Source organism: Phoca vitulina, unplaced genomic scaffold, assembly GCF_004348235.1.
Source record: "Phoca vitulina isolate PV1807 unplaced genomic scaffold, GSC_HSeal_1.0 scaffold5, whole genome shotgun sequence".
Classification (NCBI taxonomy): Eukaryota; Metazoa; Chordata; class Mammalia; order Carnivora; family Phocidae; genus Phoca; species Phoca vitulina.
In genome coordinates this window covers 57,587,307-57,593,175 of record NW_022589708.1, presented here as the reverse complement: position 1 = coordinate 57,593,175, position 5,869 = coordinate 57,587,307, and positions in this window count along the sequence as shown.

Below are 5,869 nucleotides of genomic sequence, written 5' to 3'. Positions count from 1 at the left end.
TTAGAAAGCTGCTTCATGGAATTCATACTCTTCAGCACAATAAAAAATATTCTTAAACGTGATTCCATTCTGTTTAATAATTATATGGGTAGTAAAAATGGCAATTTTGTAGACTTGTGAATATAAGTAAACACACATACACACTGGATAACAAAACAGTACAAAAATAATATGCATAAAATATTAGAACTATGCAATATGCATTCATATATACTGACAGATTAAAACTGAATATGGGGCAATAGAAATAGAATTTAATGGCTTTGTGTTCTTTTTTTCTATAAAACTGCTTAAATGTATAGTATTGATAAATAATTTTAATATACTATATAAATTAAATATGCCACAAATTCAACAATCACAAATACAGTACATTAAAGAAAAAAACTCATAAAAATAGAGCCATTCTACTTTATCATACATAGGTTGATATATACTACTTATTAAAAATGTTGACTGTTTAGGGGTGCCTGCCTGGCTCAGTCGGTAGAGCATGTGACTCTTGATCTCTGCGTTGAGCCATGTAGGGCACAGAGATTACTTAAAAAAAAAATGCTGAATATTTAGTTAAAAATAATTTGCTTGCCTTTTAGAATTTAGAAGAATTATTGAGAAGATTGGAAGACTGTTGGTATGACTTAATAACAGACCATGGAAGTTATTCCCCCCACCCACCTCCAAGATGGAGGATGTGCAGAAAGGCCTCCCTACCCACCTGCCCCAGTTCCTCAAAATTACAAAAATTATAAAGATGAAGAGGAATTCATTCTATTGCTTGAAAATAACAAAATACACTATCAGGAGATCTGAGGTTTTAAAAAATTTCAGAAATATTGAAAGCTTATATCATCAGATTAACAGAGCAAACCTCAGTTCTAAAGCTAGCAGATTGTACCCAGTGTGCATGCTGATGTCAAGGGCGGGGAGAGCTGCTGTGTGGGGTGGGGAGGAGGTATGTGGAAACTCTCTGTATTTCCTGCTCTGTTTACTGTGGACTTAAAACTGCCCTAAAAAATAAAGTCTATCAATAAAAAAGTAACAACAACAACAACAAAAACCTTAGTACATCAGAGACTTTGTAAGGTAAGAATGTTTTAAATTCAGAAGCATTGAATAAAGGAGGCAGTAAGTTCTTTGGGTAACTCCTTTCTAAGCAGAAAGCAGTAAGAGCATTTACCTCCAGCATACTTGGTAGGGAAAGGCAGGGACCTTTTCAGGGCATGCATTTTCAGCTGGGGGTATGTGATATCGCTCTCAGTGGGGGTGGGAAAGAGGAAGCAAAAAAAGTTAGAATTGGGGGCCATATCTGTGGTATTTCGTTGGGCATAAGTGGTGATCAGGGGGAGAAGTGCCTAAAAAGATTCCTTTGGAGGACAATAATGAAAAAAAGGTTGAGAAACATTGTTCCAGAGAGAAGTGAAATGCAGAAGGAATGGGAGCAAAATGGGGAGATTCTCTTAGCACCTCTACCCTGGCCCAACCACAATGACCAGAGACAAGCTCACTGGAACAGAACGTCTCCCACAGACAGGGGTGCTCAATTACAAAGATAAGTAGCAAACCAGGAATCATCAGGCTTTTAAGGAAAAGCAACACCATGAAAGACAGGCACCAAACCCAATAAATATAAGCATGAATCCAAAGATATAGTTACCAGAGCAAATAGGATTTTAAATTAACTATAGGGGCGCCTGGGTGGCTCAGGTGGTTAAGCATCTGCCTTTGGCTCAGGTCATGATCCCAGGGTTCTCGGATCGAGCCCTGCATCGGGCTCCCTGCTCGGTGGAGAGCCTGCTTCTCCCTCTCCCTCTACTGTTCCCCCTGCTTGTGCTCTCTCATTCTGTCAAATAAATAAAATCTTTAAAAATAAAAAATAAAAATAAATAAATTAACTATATCAATAACCTCAGAGATATGAGAAGATACTACAACCATACCAGCAGACAGTTTTTAATTAAGGAATCAGTTGTCGATCTTGAGAACAACAAAATGTAATAATTGAAATAAAAGCCCTAGTAGATAAACCAAACAGCAAATAAATAAAATGCATTTTAATTGCATTAATAAATTTTTTGAAAAAAAAAGAAAAAATGTATACCTACATATAGACATGCTAGAGTAGTTTTCTAAAATAAGCCCTAAAAGGGCACCTGGGTGGCTCAGTCGTTAAGCGTCTGCCTTCGGCTCAGGTCATGATCCCAGGGTCCTGGGATTGAGTCCCACATCGGGCTCCCTGCTCAGCGGGAAGCCGGCTTCTCCCTCTCCCACTCCCCCTGCTTGTGTTCCTGCTCTTGCTATCTCTCTCTCTCTGTCAAATAAATAAATAAATAAAAATCTAAAAAAATTAAAAAAAAAATAAGCCCTAATGGTCCCTGCTAGTAATATAAGATCAAAAAGTTCTAGTTCCCTTTTCTATAAGAGGGAAATGTCTCATAGGACAACTTTAGAAATTGTTTACTTCATGGAGTTGTTGGGTAGAATCATTATCACAAAATGCACCTCAGCTGCACAGTTTACCAAGTAAGACATTTTTTTCTTTCTTTTCCATCATGGGGCCATTGTCTTACTGTATGACTAAGACTTCTTTTGCCGTTACACAGTGGGATCTTAGCATCAATAAAGAGGTTTGAAATGATTCAGTAACTCTCTAACTTCATTGCATAATAGTAGTGAGTAGAGCGCTGAGTCATTTGGAGAAGAAATAACATGTCTTAACTCAGGTGAATAAGAACCCCTTTAATAACAGTAGCCCCCAGATTGCATATTTACTGCATTCTACAATTAGCAGTTAACTGCAATAAGAAACTAATTATCCACATATTATAGCTTCACAAAGTAGAAAGGGAGAGCTTGCATGATTTTTGTAAACTTGTCAAACAACAGGAAAATTGGAATGTCCTGTAATTTCCAACTTGCCAACATTCCTTTGGACTTCTACAGTGGACTTGTAGCTCAGATAGACTTAATTGCTCTCTGATAAAGATAGGAGCTAATATATATTGAACACTTACTTTCCAGACATCGTGCTAAATGCTTTATATGTATTAACTCAGGTAATGAATCCACAGGACATCTCACCAGGTATGACTTCTACTATCCCCATTTTACATGTGAGACAACTGAAGCCCAGATATGTTCAAGCAATGTGGCAAGGTCTTATAGCTGGTCACTGGCTGAGTCCAGTGTAAATCCAGCAATCTGGCTCCAGAGCCTGCGCTCTTAACTTTGTGCAAAGTGGAGACCCTTAGGGGCTGTGGACTGGAGGGGCTGGGGGCTTGGACAAGTTTTTATGAAGTGGGAGTCAAGAAATGAATTGTACTATTTGGCAGTCCAGACGTGACAGGAAGAGTGGTTGCTGACCAATGGAAAATGTTGATTCTGCTTTTAACAGATTGCTCTATCTTACTACATCTCTGTTACCTTTTCTCTTGACTTCTCTTCTTCCTTTTTTTCTGTGGATTGATATCGAGCCTGAGGAGGGGTGGTCATCAATAACAAGCTGGCAGTCCTCACGTTCTGAACAGTGTGTGCACATGGAAAAGGAGTTTAGACAGAGCAGAGGGAGGCTCACAAAGGGTGATCTTTCACATTTCAAAGCAAAATATGGGAAGCCTAGTTTCATCCTTTTACCATATTGATGTTTTTCAAATTATATCTGTTATTGATTTTGTTTTTGCTAAGATTTTCATAGAAAGATATACCTATACTATACTAGCTAGTGACTACATTTTTTAAAAATTATAATACTAGTATATATTCATTGCAACAAAATAAAGAGTGCAGATTTGTGTAGAGTAAAAACTTTTCACTTGGATCAGAGATTTAAATGTAATTTAAACCCATAAAATTACTGGAAGAAAACATCGGTGAATTTAAATAATCTTGGCATGAAAGAAGAACTCTAGGCACGAAACAATCTTCTTAAATGATAAGGTAAACATCAATCAATACAGTATATCTCATAAGACTTTCTCATAAAAATGTACCATAAACGAACTAAAATGATTAACAAAAGCAGGGAGACAGAATTTATAACATCTATAATAAATAGCTATTTTAAAAGTATGTACAAAGAGCTACTTCAGATCAATAAGAAAAATAAAATTAATTAGAAAAGTGAGCAAAAAAGGACATGAATAGTTTACGAGGAAAAAAACACTCATAAATAAAAATATTAATACATTGATGATATGTAATTTTCATCTGATCACCAGAGTTTTAAACTCTTTATCATACCCAATGTTGGCAAGGATGTGAAGAAATCAGTATGCTCACATATTCTTAGTAAGAATGTAAATTGGTGAAACCTTTTGGAAGGCACTATAGCAGTATTTATGAACATTTTAAATTCTCAGATTTGTTGACCAAGCAATTCTAGGAGGAATTTATCTCATGTATATATTAAAACAGGCACACCAAAGCATGTGTCATTTTGCCAATATTTGTAATAGGGAACAACTGCAAACAACCTGAACATTCTTCAGAGGGGGAAAGGATAAATAAAGGGAGATGTTTCCTTTTGACAAAATATTATCCAATATTTGAAATGCAGGTGCTGATCTAAATGTGCTTACCTGGAAAGATGTTCAGGATTATATGATTTAGTGAAAAAAGCAATTTGTAGTACAATACCCGTGATAGGATTCCATTTGGGTATGTATGTTACACAGTATATACAAGTCTCGGTTAGGATGCTTTAGCTCCAAGGAAACAGAACACTGTGAAATTTATCAGATACTGTAATTGCATGTGTGGAGGCCAGTTGGGTTTAGGGTTCGCTTAACCTGCTGGCCCAATTCTGTTTCCTAGATTCTCCTGGCTCAGCCTCCTCTGCTGACTCCTCAAACTGGTTCTAGGAGTCCTGGGCCTCATTTACAAGCATGGTACTCCTGAGAGGAAACCCCACAGCAAATTTCCCTTTGGATCTCATTGGCCTGAGCTGGGTCATGGCGGTGACTCAGGAGCCCAGTCCCAGGGAAAGGGAAATACCCTGTGCTTCTGGCTTAGGCCTGAATTTTGGAACCAGTTACCAGCAAAGGAGAAGGATTTAACATGATTGTCTAAGACCAATTAAAGTTCACCCAGTAGGTGAACTGAATACTACCACCCCTACCCCAACCCCCAACCCCTACCAACCCCCACCCCTACCCCAATCCCCAACCCCCAACCCCTACCAAACAGCAAACAAAATGGCAACAACTGTTTATGGAATAGAAGGGAGTAAAGGGCTATGAGGGTAGATACAGATTTTTATTTTTCACTTCCTAGCCTTCTACACCATTAATTTTTTTCTTTTCTTTGCCGCATAAGTCTGAGTCAGGATCACAGCATGGGTCTTAGGAACAGATGGCATACTCAGAAGGGTTTAATGAAGAGACTTTAATAAAGAGATTTTCTTTACCAAGGTATAGGTGAGGTTAAAGGAACAAAAAAGGGCTGGTGAAGCATGCAGGGACTGGCTACAACAGGAAGTTGTTCCTAGCCCTAGGCCTGAAGGGGCCAGGGGGGTGGTTGAGGGCTGGGAGGGAAGGGAACAGTGTGAAGGGAATCTGGAGTGAGCTAGTGCTGGGCAAGAAGAATCAGGAGCTTCCGCAGCCTGAATGAAGGGTGAGGCAGGAAGGGAGTGCTGTGTGGGGGATAAATAAATACCTCATGCTCTCTGGCTCCATTAGCCAAACCCAACCAAAAATTAGAGGGCAAGGGTGATGCAATCCACAGAGGTCAGCCTTTTGGGACTCCCAGTGGAGCCAAGAGAAGGATGGGGAATGGATGTTGGAGGAGGGGGGCAAATGCCCAGCACAGCATATATTTCTTAATTGAAAGCGTTAACGCTTTTTTTTTTTAATTAAAAAACACCAGAAATCCTGTC